The 20,217-nt window shown below is 34.3% G+C and overlaps 1 pseudogene; it reads left to right on the top strand.

The window, feature by feature from the left end:
• Positions 1-224: 224 nt before the first annotated feature.
• Positions 225-15,426, top strand: LOC110673503 (receptor-like protein EIX2; annotated as a pseudogene).
• The last annotated feature ends 4,791 nt before the right edge of the window (positions 15,427-20,217 follow it).

The following is a 20,217-nucleotide window of genomic DNA, read 5'->3' as shown; positions in this document are numbered from 1 at the left end:
AAAACCTGATAATACGCCACTTATTTTTTATTCAATGGCTGGTAAAAGCTGGCAGACTAAACTGTTTGTAGTCAGCGATACAGAATTAAAAATTGTTACAATTGGTTCCAGTTTTCCCTTTAAATATCACTAAAACTTACCTATGTATGCAGTTTTCTTAGAAAACTTACTTGAAAATTAGTCTAAATTCTTTGCTTCTGAACAAGGCATCGAGTGTTTGATCTATGGAGACCTTTCCATTTCTTTGGATTATCTGTCTGTTATCCGGAGAATTAAATTGGGTGGAGTTGCTCAATTGGTGCACTGCAATGCAGCTGAGAGAGAGGCTCTTCTTGACCTCAAAATGGGTCTTAATGATTCCTGGAATCGGCTCTCCTCATGGCATGGAACCAATTGCTGTCAATGGTCAGGAATAGCTTGTGACAATACAACTGGTGCTGTTCTCGCAGTTGATCTCCCAAATTCATCAGGTCGTCGGCCATTAGGTGGGGAGATTAGACCTTCACTCGCAAAACTCAAGTCCTTGAAACATCTGGATTTAAGTGGGAACAAATTCAGTGGTAAAATTCCTCATTTCTTTTCCTCTTTAGAGAACTTGCAATATTTGAACCTGTCATTTGCTGGGTTTAGTGGCGCAATTCCTCCAAATCTTGGAAACCTCTCTAACTTGCAGTTTCTTGATGTCTCTTCATTTAGTTTAAATGTTGATAATCTTGAATGGGTGAGTGGTCTTGTCTCGCTAAAATATTTGAATATGTATTCTGTAGACCTTTCAAAGGTAGGAGGAGGATGGATTGAGCCATTGAACAAGCTTCCACTTTTATCTGAGTTGCACTTAGAATTCTGTTTTTTATCTGGTTTCATATATTATCTTCCTTCTGTTAATTTTACTTCCCTTGAATTCCTAAGCCTTCAAGGAAACTCCTTCGAGGCCAACTTACCGAATTGGTTTGTGAACATTAGCAGCCTTGTATCTGTTGACATCAGAAATAGCTGGTTGACTGGAAGGATTCCAATTGGTTTTGGTGAATTACCAAATTTGGAGTCATTGATGCTTAATTATAATTTGAAACTCTCAGCAAGCTGCTTCCAACTATTTTCAAGAAGCTGGAAAAAGATACAAGTTCTTGATTTATCTATCACTGAGTTACATGGTAGACTTCCTGCTCTTCTTGGAAATATGACATCTCTCATTCATTTTGATTTACACTTCAATCATATTGAGGGTGGGATTCCAAGCTCCATTGGCAAGCTTTCTAATTTGCAGTACATTGACTTGTCGTTAAACAACCTGACGGGAAGTTTACCAGATTCAATTGGCCAGCTCAAGAATCTTGTCGAACTCCGGTTGAACAATAACTTGCTTCAAGGTTCCATTCCTTCTTTCATTGGAAACTTACAGCGTTTGACTACCCTCACGCTTGCGTCAAATAAGCTAAATGGTACTCTGCCTGATAGCATTGGACTGCTCTCTGAGTTGTCTTCCCTTGATGTTTCTCTCAATAAATTGACAGGCGTTATTTCAGAAGCACATTTTCATAGGCTGGGGAAGCTGGAGAAAATTAGTTTATCAGAAAATTCTTTCGTTTTGAATGTAAGCTCCATTTGGGTCCCGCCTTTCCAAGTCATTGCCTTGGAGATGGGTTCATGCCATCTAGGTATGTCCTTCCCTTCTTGGCTTAGATCTCAAAAACAGGTCCTCGTTTTAGATTTCTCAGGGGCTGGTATTTCCGGTTCTATCCCAAATTGGTTCTGGGACATGACTAGCATTCTAGCCTTTTTGAATGTTTCTTTCACTATTTTAGAGGGTCATATACCAAATCCATTCAATATAATTTCCTATGCAAATGTTGATTTGAGCTCCAACCAATTCAAAGGACCCATTCCTCTTCCAAATGTCATCTTACTAGATCTTTCTAATAACCAGTTTTCTGGTAGTATACCAGAAAATATTGGTCAAGTCATGTCAGTGTTGTCATTTCTTTCACTTTCCGGTAACAAGTTGACCGGTGCAATCCCAGCCTCAATCGGAGAGTTATCGCTCGATGTCCTTGATCTCTCAAAAAATAACTTGGCAGGAAGCATTCCTTCAAGCATAGGAAATTGTTCTTCTCTCACTGTTCTAGACCTTCAAAAAAACAATGTCTGGTGGGATTCCAAACTCTATAGGTCAGATAACTGGGCTTCAAACACTTCACTTGAGCAACAACCAACTCTCAGGAAAAATTCCATCATCTCTTCAGAATTTGTCAAAGTTGGAAACTTTAGACTTCGGAAACAACATGTTGACAGGAAATTTACCACGATGGATTGGAGAAGCTTTTCCGCGTCTCAGGATACTTCGTCTCAGGTCAAATAAATTTTCTGGAGAACTTCCTTTGGCACTTTCAAATTCTAGTTCCCTGCAAATTTTGGATTGGCAGAAAACCAATTAAATGGTTCCATTCCTGCTAGCTTGAGCAATCTTAAAGCCATGACTCAACAGTAGAGCGTTAACCATTATTTGCTTTATGGAACTCTTTCTGAACATCACAATTACCAAGAGAACATATATGTGACCATAAATGGCCTTGGATTAAGGTACTGTTGACCCCGTGTAGCTCAAAATGAGCATTGATTTTGATGATAACAAAACTCAAACATAATCTATCTAACCCAACTTTAAAGTGATGTGTAGATTCCTTCTCTTATTCATAAAGAATTTTTGAAGTTGCATCTAAGGAGAAAGGATACTCAAAGGCATTTCAAGATAAATCCAAAATGAGAAAAGAACAAGACTATGAAAGCTAAGACTCAAAGAAAAGGTATGAAAGTCATAGAGTTAGAGATTGAGTCTTAGGTCTTATGTGAAAAGAATAGATGAGAATTTAGTCGAATGGAGCTCAAAAATGAAACTTTATTTTCTGATTACTTTTTTTCTCATCATGGCCTTGGACACTACTATTGGAACATTTTTTTAAGGTCTAAATCATTTTATTTAATATTGCAAGTTGAGATATGCAGCTTTTGACTTAGTTTGCTAACTGGTTTGCTAAAATATTAGTTTGCTAATGTGTTTGCTAAAACATTAGTTTACTAACCAGTTTACTGCTGTTGCCAAAATTTCATTAGTTTGCTAAATGATCAGAGCTGCTCAACTTCGCACAAAAAGACAAAATAACGGTCATTTTGTCTTGAGCAGTGTGTATAACGTTCCAAAAAGGTTTCAAACGGTCTAAAATGATTTGGGACTATAAATACACCTTCTTTGCTTCATTTTACATTTGATGAAAGCTTACATTTGAACTCCAACTTTGATTTTTCATTTATTGCTTTCATTCAAGAGCTTTAAAGTCTTTGAGCTACCATTGGCAAATCAACTCATCTCTTCTTTATGGTTTGATTTGTATTGAGTAAGAGTGAGTGTTAAAACATTAAGTTGTATTTAAGAGAGGTTGTACAAGCACCTATTGAAGCTTGAGAGAGTAAGTGCTTGAGATTGCACTTGTGAAGGTTTCAAGCTACCTTGGTAAAAGCTTGGTGTTGAAAAGTTGTAAAGGGCTTTTGGTCTCTTGCCTTTAAAAGAGCAAATAGTGGAGAGAAGACTCAAAGAGGGTTCTTTGAGAGAGTGGATGTAGGCTAGTTAAGCCGAACCACTATAAAAATCATTGTGTTTGATCTCTCTAACCTTAACCTCTTTACTTTTGTGCAATTTAATTTTTATATATGACCTTGATTGTTGATCGAATTTATTGAGTTGGTATATTTGAGGATTTATGTGTATGATGAGAAATTAGTTGAATATTCTGTGATGCATGTTGTGATAGCCATAAATATTGATTAAAGCTTGAAGAGCAACTTAGGGATACTTTTTTGAAATACATATCACTGTCATTATATATTAAGAAGCACCTAGTTGAACAAAGCCACAATTTTTCATTAGGCTACAAGCAAGAGTCGAAAAATTAGTAAAGTCCAATTCACCCCCCTCTTGGACTATTTTTGGGACAACAAATTGGTATCAGAGCTTGTCTCTCTTGCTTAGGGTGTTACAACCTTAGAGTGATCCATAATGGCTGGTTCATCTAGCAATACTACCGGTATACCCGCACCACTAGCTGAAGGCTACTCAATTACTAGACCACCTGTAACAACCTAGGCAAATCCCACATCGGCAAAACAAGGGAGAGATGCTGGGTTTATAAGTTGGTGGTTCGTAACTCCTAGTGACGCGTTTTAAAACCGTGAGGGCTTCGGCCCAGAGCGGACAATATCACTAGTGGGCCGGGCCATTACATTTGTGGTATCAGAGTCGCTCCGCGTGCAACCTTGAACGATGGTGGGGCAAACCTCAGCAAGGATGCTGAGTCCCATAAGGGGGGTGGATTGTAACACCCTAGGCAAATCCCACATCGGCAAAACACGGGAGAGATGTTGGGTTTATAAGTTGGTGGTTCGTAACCCCTAGTGACGCGTTTTAAAACCGTGAGAGCTTCGGCCCAGAGCAGACAATATCACCAGTGGGCCGGGCCATTACATTTGTGGTATCAGAGCTGCTCCGCGTGCAACCTTGAGCGATGGTGGGGCAAACCTCAGCGAGGACGCTGAGTCCCATAAGGGGGGTGGATTGTAACACCCTAGGCAAATCCCACATCGGCAAAACACGGGAGAGATGCTGGGTTTATAAGTTGGCGGTTTGTAACCCCTATTGACGCGTTTTAAAACCGTGAGGGCTTCGGTTCGCTCAGTGAGGGCTTCGGCCTAGAGCGGAATTTATCACTAGTGGGCTGGGCCGTTACATTTGCAAATGTAATGGCCCAGCCCACTAGTGATATTGTCCGCTTTGGGCTGGAGCCCTCACGGTTTTAAAACGCGTCACTAGGGGTTAGGAACCACCAACTTATAAACCTAGCATCTCTCTCGTGTTTTGCTGATGTGGGATTTGCCTAGGGTGTTACACTAGGGGTTACGAACCACTAACTTATAAACCCAGTATCTCTCCCGTGTTTTGCCGATGTGGGATTTGCCTAGGGTGTTGCAATCCACCCCCCTTATAGGACTCAGCGTCCTCACTGAGGTTTGCCCCACCATCGCTCAAGGTTGCACACGGAGCGGCTCTGATACCTCAAATGTAACAGCCCGGTCCACTAGTGATATTGTTCGCTCTGGGCCGAAGCCCTCACGGTTTTAAAACGTGTCAATAGGGGTTACAAACCGGCAACTTATAAATCCAGCATCTCTCCCGTGTTTTGCCGATGTGGGATTTGCCTAGGGTGTTACAATCCACCCCCCTTATGGGACTCAGCGTCCTCGCTGAGGTTTGCTCCACCATCGCTCAAGGTTGCACGCGGAGCGGCTCTGATACCACAAATGTAACGGCCCGGCCCACTAGTGATTTTGTCCGCTCTGGGCCGAAGCCCTCACGGTTTTAAAATGCGTCAATAGGGGTTACAAACTGCCAACTTATAAACCCAACATCTCTCCCATGTTTTGCCGATGTGGGATTTGCCTAGGGTGTTACACCACCACTCTTTAATGGCACTAATTATTCATTTTGGAAAGTAAGAATGAGAAATTTCATACAATCTGTAGATATTGATGCATGGAGAATTATTAAAAATGGTCCATATGTTCCTCAAAAGAATGGTCCAGGAACTACAAAAGTTCCAAAACATGAAGATGAATATGATGACAATGATTGGAAAAAAATTTCTATAAATGCTAAAGCTATTAATATTTTGCATTGCTCACTTGACCTTAATGAATACAATCGTGTTTCAGGATGTCAATCCACTAAGGAAATTTGGGATAAGCTTGAAGTCACTTATGAAGGAACTGATGTCATCAAAGAGTCCAAAGCAAACCTTCTTATCCAAGATTATGAGCTGTTCGAAATGAAGCCAGGAGAATCAATTGCAGATATGAGTACAAGGTTTACCGATCTTGTAAATCTTCTCAAAGCACTTGGTAAAAAATTTGAGGAAGCTGAACTTGTGAAGAAAATTCTTAGATCACTTCCAAAATCTTGGGAAGCAAAGACAACAGTTATCCAAGATACCAAGGATTTTAAAACATTCACTTATGATGAACTCATTGGATCTCTCATTGCACATGAGATGGTATATAAGAAAGATGAAGTTGAAAATGAGCAGAAGAAGAAGAAAAGCATTGCTCTTAAGTCAAATAAAGATGAAGATAAGAAGAAAGGAGTTGCATTCAAAGCTGACTCAAGTGACAACTCAAGTGCTTCAAGTGATGATGATGATGAAATGGCTATGCTTGCAAGAAAATTCAAAAGAGCTTTCAAGAAGGGAGAAAGCAAATACAAGAAATTCTTGAAAAAGTATACTCCCAAAGATAAACATTTCAGGGAATCAAAAGAAGAAGTTGTATGTTATGAGTGTCACAAACCTGGACATATCAAGCCCAAATGTCCATTACTCAAAAAGAAGAAAGGAAAAGAAGATAGGAGTAAGAAAGCTATGAAAGTAGTATGGAGTAACAGTGAAGAATCTTCAAATGATGAATCAAGTGACAAAGAGACTGCTCTTTTTTGTATGATGGCACTTGAAGAGAAAGTCGAGAGTTCACACAAGGAAGAAGAAAGTGATAATGAGGTAAACTCTTATGAATCTCCAAATGTAGAAGAACTTGAACTTGCATTTGCTAGAGTATATGATGAGTATAGAAATTACAAGAGAAAGTGCACTAAAATGAATTTAGAAATTGAATCATTGAGATCACAAAATATTGCCATGTCTAATGTACATAAAGAAAATGAATTTTACAAAGGACAAATTGCTTTGTTTAAAGAACTAGACTTAGAGTTGAAATCCTCAAAAGAAACTTGTGAAATACTCATTGAGAAAAATAAAGTTCTTGAAGCTAAAGTAGAATCCTTGACAAATGATTTGGCTAAATTTACAAAAGGAAAAGAAACTCTAGATGTACTTCTTGGAAACCAAAGAATTTCAAATGAAAAATATGGAATTGGTTTTGATGGTTTCATGAACTATGACAAGTACAAGAATTATTTCATTAAAGCATCTACATCCTCTTTGCCTAATTTCACATGTTATTATTGTAATAAAAGAGGTCATATGATTAGTTCTTGTGTACTTAAGAAAGGTCTTCTTAAGGTAAAAAAGGTATGGGTGCCAAAGGGAACCTTACCTAAGGTCACTAACCCCCAAGGACCCAAAGTTACTTGGGTACCTAAAGCTTAATGATTAAATTTCAGGTTTGTTTCAAAGGGATGAAGGAAAGTGAAAAATGGTATATAGATAGTGGTTGTTCAAAGCACATAACTGGTGAAAAGGACAAGTTTTCAAAAATCACAATGGAAGATGGAGGACATGTAAAATTTGGAGATAAAGGGAAAGGAAAAATAATTGGAAATGGCACAATTGGAACCAACCCTTGCATTGAAGATGTATCGCTTGTTGAAGGTTTGAAATATAACTTGCTAAGTGTAAGCCAACTTTGTGATAAAGGTTTTGAGGTAAAGTTTACTTTTTCTCTATGTACAATCAATAACTTAGAAAATGACACATTGTTCATTGCCAATAGATCTAATAATGTTTACTTGCTTGACATGAATAATTTTGAAACTAATCATGGTACATGTCTAGCATCTTTTGATAACTCTAGTTATTTGTGGCATAGAAGACTGGGTCATGCAAGCATGCATACACTCTCAAATTTGTCTAAGAAAGAACTTGTTAATGGTCTTCCTAAGATTAATTATGAAAATGAATTTCAATATAGAGCATGTGCACTAGGAAAGCATACTAGAGCATCTTTTAAATCTAAAAATATTGTGTCTACCACTAGGCCATTAGAATTGCTTCATCTTGATTTATTTGGACCCGTATCTCCTACTAGTCTTAGTGGGAAGTCATATGCCTTAGTTATTGTTAATGACTATTCAAGATATACATGGACATTCTTCCTTGCTCACAAGGATGAGACTTTTGAAAAATTCACCTCCTTTAGTAAAATGGTTCAAAATGAAAAAGGTTTTTGCATCACATCTATAAGAAGTGACCATGGAACTGAATTTAAAAATCATTTATTTGAAAGATATTGTGATAAACATAGAAACAATCATAATTTTTCAGCTCCTAGAACACCTCAACAAAATGGGGTTGTAGAAAGGAAAAATAGGACTTTGCAATAAATGACTAGAACTATGTTGAATGAAAATAATTTGCCAAAGTACTTTTGGGCTGAAGCTGTCAATACATATTGCTATGTGTTGAATAGAGTTTTGATTGGACCAATTTTGAAAAAGACCCCCTATGAGCTGTGGAAAGGAAGAAAACCAAATATCTCATATTTCAAAGCATTTGGTTGCAAGTGCTATATTTTAAATAACAAGAAGGATAACTTAAAGAAATTTGATGCTAAATCTGATGAAGGAATCTTTCTTGGGTATTCAACAAAGAGTAAAGCCTATAGAGTGTTCAATAGAAGAAATTTAGTTTATTGAGGAAACTATTTATGTTTTGTTTGATGAGACTAACCCTTCTATCAGAAGGAAAAATGTTTGTGATGATAATAATGAGCAGGTTCTTGAAAATATAACATCAAGTCAAGAAACAGAACAAATTGATGACAAAGATAAAGAAACTCAAGGAGATACTACAATAGATGTCCATAATGCCAATGATGATCAAATCAATGAAGAAATGCCAAACTTAAAAGAATTACAAGTAAATGATCCCAACATGAAGATTTACCTAAAGAATGGAGATTCCATAGAAATCATCCCCAAGAAGACATTATTGATGATCCATCTCACAGGATGATGACTAGAGCACAATTGAGAAGATATTTTGGTAATGTTGCTTTTGTTTCACAAATTGAACCTAAATGTTTTGAAGATGCTCAAAATGATGAAAGTTGGATTCTTGCCATGCAAGAAGAACTAAATCAATTTGAGAGAAATAAAGTTTGGAATTTAGTGCCTAAACCAAAAGATCATTCAATTATTGGTACTAAATGGGTTTTTAGAAACAAAATGGATGAAAAAGGCAATGTTGTTAGGAACAAAGCTAGACTAGTGGCTCAAGGCTACAACCAAGAGGAAGGGATTGATTTTGATGAAACCTTTGCTCCGGTTGCTAGAATTGAAGCTATTAGAATGTTGTGTGCCTTTGCATGTTACAAGGAGTTTATACTTTATCAAATGGATGTCAAGAGTGTATTTTTAAATGGTTATATTGATGAGGAAGTGTATGATGCACAACCTCCAGGGTTTGAAAATCATGAGCATCCAAATCATGTTTATAAACTTACTAAAGCTTTATATGGTTTAAAACAAGCTCCTAGAGCATGGTATGAAAGGCTTAGTAAATTTCTTTTACAGAATGATTTCCAAAGAGGCAAAGTGGACACAATACTTTTTGTTAAGAAGCATCATAATGATATGCTCATTGTGCAAATTTATGTTGATGATATAATTTTTGGTGCTACTAATAAATCTCTTTGCAAGAAATTTTCTAAGATTATGCAGAATGAATTTGAAATGAGCATGATGGGTGAGCTCACATTCTTCCTTGGGCTTCAAATTAAGCAAATGAAAGATGGCATCTTCATAAATCAATCAAAGTACATCAAGGATATGCTAAAGAAATTTAAAATGGAAGATTTGAAGAGCATGGGCACACCTATGAGTTCAACAATTAAAATGGACAATGATGAAAAATGTAAAGAAGTGGATACCAAGCTTTATAGAGGTATGATTGGCTCTCTTTTGTACCTTACTGCATCTAGACCAGACATACACTTTAGTGTTTGCTCGTGTGTAAGATTTCAATCGTGTCCAAAGGAATCCCATCTAAGTGCAGTTAAAAGGATCTTTAGATACCTCATTGGCACACACTCAATTGGTTTATGGTATCCAAAATGTGAATCATTTAATCTTGTTGGTTATAGTGATTCCGATTTTGCTGAAAGTAGATTGGATAGAAAAAGTACTTCAGGTACTTGTCAATTTCTTGGTCTTGCACTAGTTTTTTGGCACAGTAAGAAACAAACTTCAGTAGCTTTATCTACAGCTGAGGCAGAATATATAGCTGCTGGTAGTTGTGTTGCTCAAATTTTATGGATGAAACAACAATTGGAAGATTTTGGTTTAAAATATAATCTTGTTCCAATTAGGTGTGACAACACAAGTGCCATAAACTTGATCAAAAATCCAATCCAACATTCAAGAACAAAACATATTGAGATCAGACATCATTTTATTAGAGATCATGTTCAAAATGGAAATATCAAAATAGAATTTATTGCCTCTGAAAATCAACTTGCTGATATTTTTACAAAACCCCTTAATGAGGAAATCTTTTGTAAAATCAGAAGGGAAATTGGTATGTGTGAACCACTTGCTTGAAATTTAAGTCATAATAATTTCATGTATTTGCATTTTATCCAATGTGTGAGTGATCTGCAGTGATATAAGTTTGCTGAGAAATCTCTAAAGAACATTAGCTAACTTGTTTGTGTACTCGAAAAATTAGTTTACTAAGTTGTATGCTAATGTTGCATGACTAAAATTAGTTTGCTATATCGTGTACTATTCAAATTTCAAGCCAAAAAGTGATTATGCTTGAAATTCTCTGCGTGTCCAGCAAATGCACTTACCTATTCACATTTGGTATCACATTCTCAGTGCTGTGTCAAACATGTAGAAATATATATATGTGCATATAAAGATAGATAGACATATTTGAAATAAAAAAAAAGGAAAATAAGTTCAGATAAAGTACAATAGAATAGAAAAGCGCGGGACTCAAGAAAACTTAAATCCTCTACCACACGAAACCGTCACCCTCTCTCCTCTGCATTGGTTTTCTACACCTCCAAAAATTTTCTTTTCGGCAAAACAAACCCATTCTCATCAGACCTCTCGTCTCTCTTTTCTTCTTCACTCTTCACTTACCGAAAAGCCATTGTTAGATTTCACCATTTTTTTTCCGTCGATGGCTCTCGCTAAACACAAATCCCCTGCTGCTGCTGCTTCGTCATCCTCATCAGCATCCGAAGATATCCCTGTCGCCACATTACGAAAGAAATTGAAAGGAAAGAAGAACTCACCTGAATCGAAATCAACTAGTGCATCTTCCGACCCATCCAAGGTTGTCGAACCCACTGTATCAGCACCAGAAAAGAAAAGGAGGAGAAAAATGCGAGGGATTGATACCCAACGCAAAAAGGGCGCTGCCCAATCTTCGGGTTCAGTGGATAAGGCGCTGCTTGATTGTAAATTTATCAAATGGGAGTACTTTGGTCAGGTAAATTTTCAATTCAAAGAACTTTTTGAATTTCAAGAATGGATGGCTGTTTGTGAGTGTACAAATGCGTATTATCCTAGGCTTGTTCAAGAGTTTTATAGAACTTTAAGAACAGTTGATGATGAGGACAAATTTGAAGTTGTTTTGAATGATAGTCTGTATGTTGTTTCTGTTGAGATGATTGCTACGGCTTTGAACTTGCCTAATGATGGAAATAAAATCTCCACTCATAGAGATGTTGCTAGGGTTCAAGGCTTTAATTTAGCTGAGTTTGAAAACGAAGTCTTCCCTGCCAATACTGCCAAAAATGAAAAGTCCACTAGCACAAAAGCTTTTCAACATATTAAAATCATTCACAGTATGGTGAACTACATTTTCTGTCCTAAGTCTAGGAGCTATGGTTATTTGAGTTACCTGGACATGTGTATCATATGGCACATTGTTAACAAAGTGAGGATGAATTTGGCTTATTTGATTTTCAAGAACATGTGCAAAGCTTATGGGATTGGAAAATTGCCTTATGCACATCTCTTGACTGCTGTGTTTAAAGAGCTGAATATAAATGTCTCTAAGGAAAGTTCTAGGACTGATTTGATTGTGCTTAGAGAAATTCACTCTGACACTGATGGAAGAAAGAAAAGGTTTGAAAAAGGTGGTTCTTCCTCAGCTAAGGTTGGTTCAGATTCTACAAATGAATTTATCAGTGAGCTTCAAGGGCTAAAAACTGCTATTAATGATCAATTTAGTTCAATCCATCAGTCCATTGAACTTCTGAGAAAATTTGTGGATGTGGTTGACTACAAAGTGAGTCATTTGCTTACTCAAAATGAGGAATTAAAGAAGCTAATTGTGGATCTTCAGCAGGCCCAGGAAACTGGTTTCCCAACTAAAGTTGAGGCTGCTACTCAAGTCTCTGCTCATAGTACTGATAAGGGTGAAAGTAATAAGGTTGGTGAGTCTCCAGCTGCTGTGGCACATGAAAGTGACCAAGTTGTTGAATCTGAACTTGAACCTGCAGCTGAAGCCCCTATTGACCATGCTAGTGAACAGGTCATTGAACCTGAAGTTGGTCCTGCAACTGATATCCCTATTGAGCATGATAGTGAAAAGATTGTAGAACTAGAAAGTGAGCCACTTGTTGAACCTCCAAGTGCACCACTGCTGGAACCTGCAGCTGCCCCTACGCAGCAGCAGGAAGCCTCTCTAAAGGATCACCAAGCAAGTGCTCCATCTCAACTATCTGCAGCTGCTGCCACTACAGCCAAGAAAGGTAGAAAAAGGTCTAAGTCGACTGTGTCAAATCCATACCAGTCCCTAGCTGCTGCTCTTCAACCACCATCTGATGAAGATGAGGCACAGAAGCATGACCAATTGGCTGACCAAGGATCTCAGCCACCTGCTGCTAAACCCACCAGGAAGAAGATGGTGCCTTCCAAAGCCACTCGCAAGAGCAAAAGACTTAAATGATTAGCATCTAATCTGGATTTTTAGTTTCCTATCTACATTTTTAGTTTACTAGTCTGTTTGCTACTATTGGCTTTTAGTTTACTACTGTTTACCTTACTGCGTTTAAATTTGGGCTAACATGATTCTTTTTGGGTTATTTTCTCCTGTTTCCTTTTTGATTGATGATAAAAAGGGTGAGAATAGGATGGATATGGATATGTGTATATGTGTTTATAGGATGGATATGGATATGTGTTTACACTTGTGGATATGAATGTGTTGATGGGTATGTGTTTATAGGATGGATACGGATATGTGTTTATACTTGTGTTATGGATATGTGTTTATACTTTGATAGGATGGATATGTGATAGGATGGATATGTGTTTATACTTTGAAAATGGAAGCATGTTTATGTGCATATTATTTTTGGAATATTGTGAATATCTTATGAACATGCTATATAGCATAAACTCAGGGGGGAGCTTTTGTATAGCTGAAAATTGTTTTGGAAATTATGTGCATATATTTAGGGGGAGCATTTTTTTTCGGCATACTATATTGCTTGGATTCACATATTCACATAAACTTTCACACACTTTTATTTTTGATTGTTGATTCAATTGAGTTTTGTCATCATCAAAAAGGGGGAGATTGTTGACCCCGTGTAGCTCAAAATGAGCATTGATTTTGATGATAACAAAACTCAAACAGAATCTATCTAACCCAACTTTAAAGTGATGTGTAGATTCCTTCTCTTATTCATAAAGAATTTTTGAAGTTGCATCTAAGGAGAAAGGATACTCAAAGGCATTTCAAGACAAATCCAAAATGAGAAAAGAACAAGACTATGAAAGCCAAGACTCAAAGAAAAGGTATGAAAGTCATAGAGTTAGAGATTGAGTCTTAGGTCTTATGTGAAAAGAATAGATGAGAATTTAGTCGAATGGAGCTCAAAAATGAAACTTTATTTTCTGATTACTTTTTTTCTCATCATGGCCTTGGACACTACTATTGGAACATTTTTTTAAGGTCTAAATCATTTTATTTAATATTGCAAGTTGAGACATGCAGCTTTTGACTTAGTTTGCTAACTGGTTTGCTAAAATATTAGTTTGTTAATGTGTTTACTAAAACATTAGTTTACTAACCAGTTTACTGCTGTTGCCAAAATTTCATTAGTTTGCTAAATGATCAGAGCTGCTCAACTTCACACAAAAAGACAAAATAACAGCCATTTTATCTTGAGCAGTGTGTATAATGTTCCAAAAAGGTTTCAAACGGTCTAAAATGATTTGGGACTATAAATACACCTTCTTTGCTTCATTTTACATTTGATGAAAGCTTACATTTGAACTCCAACTTTGATTTTTTATTTATTGCTTTCATTCAAGAGCTTTAAAGTCTTTGAGCTACCATTGGCAAATCAACTCATCTTTTCTTTATAGTTTGATTTGTATTGAGTAAGAGTGAGTGTTAAAACATTAAGTTGTATTTAAGAGAGGTTGTACAAGCACCTATTGAAGCTTGAAAGAGTAAGCGCTTGAGATTGCACTTGTGAAGGTTTCAAGCTACCTTGGTAAAAGCTTGGTGTTGAAAAGTTGTAAAGGGCTTTTGGTCTCTTGCCTTTAAAAGAGCAAATAGTGGAGAGAAGACTCAAAGAGGGTTCTTTGAGAGAGTGGATGTAGGCTAGTTAAGCCGAACCACTATAAAAATCATTGTGTTTGATCTCTCTAACCTTAACCTCTTTACTTTTGTGCAATTTAATTTTTATACATGACCTTGATTGTTGATCGAATTTATTGAATTGGTATATTTGAGGATTTATGTGTATGATGAGAAATTAGTTGAATATTCTGTGATGCATGTTGTGATAGCCATAAATATTGATTAAAGCTTGAAGAGCAACTTAGGGACACTTTTTTGAAATACATATCACTGTCATTATATATTAAGAAGCACCTAGTTGAACAAAGCCACAATTTTTCATTAGGCTACAAGCAAGAGCCGAAAAATTGGTAAAGTCCAATTCACCCTCCTCTTGGACTAATTTTGGGACAACAGGTACACTAGGACTCTTTCCCTGCTAACCTGTATAGATATGTCTGGAAACAATTTAAGTGGAGAACTTCCTGAAGCAATAACAAAATTAGTTGGTTTGGAAGTTTTGAATCTATCAAGAAACCACATCAGTGGCCAGATTCCTGAGAGCATTTCAGAATTGCGTCAGTTGTTATCTCTTGATCTCTCAGGCAATAGGCTTTCAGGTCCTATTCCCCAAAGCATATCTTCATTGACATTTCCGGGGAGTTTGAATGTGTCAAACAATAACATGTCAGGCATAATACCTTCTACAAATCAGATGTCAACTTTTAATGCATACTCTTTCGCTGTGAACCCTGGTCTATGTGGAGATCCTCTTACGGTGAAGTGTTCTAATGATTCAAACAATGGAGGAGACAATTATCCAGATGGTGGAGGGAAAGCAGATCAGACTGACAATGGCAATGGCTTCATTGATAAGTGGTTTTACATGAGCATTGGGGTGGGATTCGCTGCAGGTTTATTGCTTCCTTATTTAGTTTTTGCAATGAAAAGGTCTTGGGGTGGAGTATACTTTGCATTTGTGGATGGAACTGCTTATAGATTGTCAAGTGAGAAAATGAAAGCAGCTGCAAGAAGAAGAAATCGGGGCGCTCGTTGACGTTTTTCATTTTTCTTTTGCAAGTCTTAAATTTCTTGTACAATCTAGTGAAGTATTTCAGCAAGTCTCGGATTGTTTGAATTTGGAGAAAGGGAAATTTAAGAATAAACTTTTTGTTACTTCAACTTAATTGCTTGCACTCTTCTTATTAATTAATTTAAAATGGTTAATTTGGAATAAATTATTTATAAGGAAAAATTTAAAAGAATTATTACATAATTATGCATATTTTTTTAAATAAAAAGTTTTTAAATTAAAAAAATATATTCTTTTATTTTAAACTTAAATATAATTAATTAAATTAAATTCTTAAAATTTTTTACAATTTTTACCTATAAAATTTAATAATTTTTTTAAAAAAATTATTGTTTGACACCTTAAAATTTTTCAAAATTATAATTTTATTTGTAAGCTTTAATTAATTTTTTCAAAATTACTATTTGGTCTTTAAAACTTTTAAATTTAAAATTTAACCTATAAAATTTTAGTGTATTCTTAGAAAATTACTATTGCCTCTCTAATATTTTCATTTTTATTGTATTCTTTACACTTCTATGTAAATTTCATTCATATTTTTATATTATTCAATTTTTGATATTTTAATATTATACGTTTTTATTTTAATTTATGTATTTTTATCAAGATTTCATTTAGTTTTTTTTTTTATAGAAATTGTATTTAAAATCAATATCTTACTCTATGAGTCGGACACTCGCTTTTGTTCATCCTATTTTTCCAGACTACAGGAGAAATTCTTTTTTAGAATAACTTGTTTCCTTCCTCGCAGTTTTATTAGCAATTATTTATTTATATTATTATTTTCTAAAATTATAATCTAGAACTCTGCATGTATTAGCACTAGTAATAATCTCGTCAAGTATTATGTAAATTTAAGTTTTGGCGTTTACTAAATGCAAAATTTTTATGATATTTAAAATGTTTGCAAACAGTGGTATCAGGGCTGAGCTGTGTTCCCCTGATTTTAGTTTTGATGGTTATCGGGTTGAGTTGACCCAAATAAAAATGTAATATTTTATTTTATTTTATTTACAAAATAGGCATCAGTTTTTGGCCCTAGTTATAAATTTGGGAATAATAAGACTTATTATAGGCCTTGAAGATTTTATGCTGACCTAGGTTTTAATGCCGGTACGGCCCGCGAGATCTGGTCGTGATGGAAATAAGAATGAAAATGGAGATACTTAAGTAAATAGTATCAAAAGATTTATAATATTTGAATATTGATATGAAATTGATTTCGAATATAACTTAATAGAAAAAAAAAATTCATATAGCTAATTTTAACTAGTTTGGGAGACTTAATTATTATTGTTATTGTATGTTATTTAATTAATTATATGTAACTTTATAGTAAATATTTAAGGAAAAAAATTAATTTTTAGTCTTTACATTATGCTAAGACGACAACATATAAAATATATATAAAAATTATTCTATTTGAATTCAATTAGTAATTTAAATACCCAAAACCAATTATTTTACTTAGAAAATATTTGAACCCATTTAAATTTACATATTTTAATTAATAATTTACATAAAATATATTTATAATTAATAATTTATATTTTAAAATTTTTAATAATTTTAGAGAAAATACAAAAAATCTATATTTTCAATTTTTTAATTATATCGCATATCAATTAAATTCTATACTTTTTAACTTTTTCTAAAATTATTGTGATAAATTCGTTATATTTAGAATATAAAATTAATTAATTGTAACACACCTTACCCGTCTAAAGTGTAGGCGAGAGAGGTATGTCACACTCAGTGCCGGAGCACCCTATCTTATTTTACTTTATTCCTAAATAATTTTTTTTTTCTTCTTGCCCTTTTAATTAATCATTCAATTTATTTATGAGGGAGAAACTGGCGGAGTTTTCCCTATTGTATTACCGTTTGGTGTATTTCACTATTCACCTGCTTGAAAATTTTCAATAACATTCTACAATAAAAATCTCATCAATTATTCTCATAATCAACTCATATTCCAAATATCATTCATATATTTCAATTTCATATTCATTTCCATGCATTTCCATTCATGCACAATTTATATATAGAAATTCTCAAGTTTCATTAATTTACATGATTTACAGAATGATTACATAAATTTATAATTTACATGATCTACAAATTAATTACAATTCCATAATCTATATTTCGACATACAATTCATAATTTACATTACAAATAATAACTAATTATAATGTACAAAATACATAATATAACCTATATGGGCTTTATCTACATGCATTGCTGAGGAAATGATAACCTTGAATACTCTGCAGATCCGAACTCCAAAATCCCAGTCTAATGTCTACTACGCTTTGTCTCCAGTACCTGCGTGAGGGAAACAAATCCATCGCGCTAACCATTTCTGCTTAGTGGTATAATAATATAACAAGAAAATAATATATACAAATAAAGAAAGAATGAATCATAATTTGGATATTCTAGAATTTAATCTAATTTAATATAATACTTCTAGCATCAACTATCTTTTGTTCTAATTTATTCCTCTTCAGAAGCGCTTAATTTCTAAATTCACAGTAACAATATACAATCTACAAAAATTCTAAGAATATTTTTCTTAACTTTTTATTATTATGAAAATGTGCATTTGTAATGTTTATTTAAGTTATATTTTTATTTCTAATCTTTTTATCATTTCGTTCAATACTTGCTAGGTTATCTTAGATTATTTTATAATAATTAGTATTCTCAGAGTCATTTTATAATAGATAAATTTTAACATCAGTCCAGTTCATTTCAGTTCTTTCTATTAAATAGATTCTTAGAACTAATCTAATTTATTTCAGGTCTTCTCACTCATTTAGTTAATCTCTAATATTTTTAATTTCTAATATTTTTAACTTATTTTAATAAATTACACTGCCTAAGTAACCTATGATAGGCTGACTAAACTGGATAAGCGGGTCACTGGGCACTGGACATCGTGGTGTCTTGGGCCGTCATACCATGAGACGTGAAATACGAAACGTCAACCACGTATGAAATCAGTATGGCTAAAAGCCATGATAACGTATCAGTATGACTGAAAGCCATGATAACAGATAATCAGGCATACAAGCCATAAATAAGGCATAAAACCTTATGCAGTACTGCTAAAACAATACCCTATTGGCATGCTAATCTATCCAATCTGACACACGTGTCTAGGCAATACATGGACATATTAGTACCATTAAATGTTCCTAAGTTTTACTATTTCATTTTATTTTCCAATTATAATCTATAGTATTTAAATTTTATTCATAGCAGAAGCATAAATATCTAATCTCATTTTTACATAACTTTATACATTCATCCTAATTTATACATTTATTATATTATCCATATTGATCACAATTCATAACAATTATTCTCATATATAATTGTACTCAAAGCAATTTTTCCTTTCTCCAATAAAGAGAACTAATGTCTCATTCTTACATTCATTTGATTCATTTATTCATTATACCATTTATATAAATTATCATTTAGATTTCAAATAATCCATGAACATTTCATGGATTTCAGATTAACTTTAATTTCTCTTTTTAATCATTTATTTTGAAGTAGTATAACTCTAATTTAAAGAAATAAGTAATGACTGTCCAGGGTGCTGAACCCTGTAAGTCTATTCATTTCTAGATTTTCTATTTTTATTGATCATACAATTCCAAGCACTCAGGCTTAGAATTGGTTGCAGGTTCCTAAAATAAAATCCTAAGTCTTCATCTTATTTATTCATATTAATTTGAATTATGTCAATTAAAGTTTTAGGGCTCCAGTTATGGTCAAATAATAATAACTGGTTTATTATTTTCTTCTAAATCCAGAACCAGACAAATTCTGGAATCCCAATCTTGTCCAAATGGTTGAACATATTACAGTCATAATTTTTACCTAAGGTCCTTTATATTGGTTGTTCCCTTATGTCCTAGGGTCACTCAAATTCAAGAATTTTTAATTCACTAATTACACTATATATATTAGTACTCATAATGGCTTCTTTAATTTCTTTTATTATTCCTTATGTTTTTGGAGTTACTATTCACACATTACTATTCACTCAATTTGTTGACTTTTTCATACATAATATATATAAAAATTTTAGATACATAATTATACCATATTTTGAGCTCTAAATTTATTGGCATTGATTGCCAATTATACTTCAAAGCCTCCTAGAAGTATTTTCAAAAATTCAGTTTTTATGTCCTATGTTTACTATTCCATTAGTCTAAGCTACAGTGAGAATTTGGTAAACTTTTCTTCATCAAAGTTGTTCCTTTATGTGTCTTCTTTAATTCCCTTTTTAAATCACTTTATTTAGAGTTTTATAGCTCAAGTTATGGCCAAATTAGTCTCTACCTAGAATTTCTGGGCAAAAACCAATTCTGGCAGTTTTGGTGTCCTGAATTTGATGGACAATTTCATTAAGTTCTGGTCAAAATTTGGAGATATGTTCTTCATGAAATTTGTTCTAAATTGTCTAAGCTTTCTATTGATATAAAATTCAGGCTAATTGGACATTTCTACACTAGGTTATGACCATTTGAACAAACACTGTTTATTTAGTCATTTTCCAAGGACAACTTGTGTGTTACCCGGATTGAGGCAATTTTTAGGTCAACTGAAGTTGGTTTTCTGGGTAGGGTTTCTTCATGAAAAATATGGCAAATTGTCCTAGGTTTCATCTTCAATTGGCCTCACACCAATTGGAGTAACACAACTCTACTTATGATCATAATTATGTATTAG

This window comes from Hevea brasiliensis, chromosome 14 (genome assembly GCF_030052815.1).
Source record: "Hevea brasiliensis isolate MT/VB/25A 57/8 chromosome 14, ASM3005281v1, whole genome shotgun sequence".
Classification (NCBI taxonomy): domain Eukaryota; kingdom Viridiplantae; phylum Streptophyta; class Magnoliopsida; order Malpighiales; family Euphorbiaceae; genus Hevea; species Hevea brasiliensis.
Note: the sequence above shows the minus strand (reverse complement) of the source record. Positions and strands in the feature narration are given on the sequence as shown.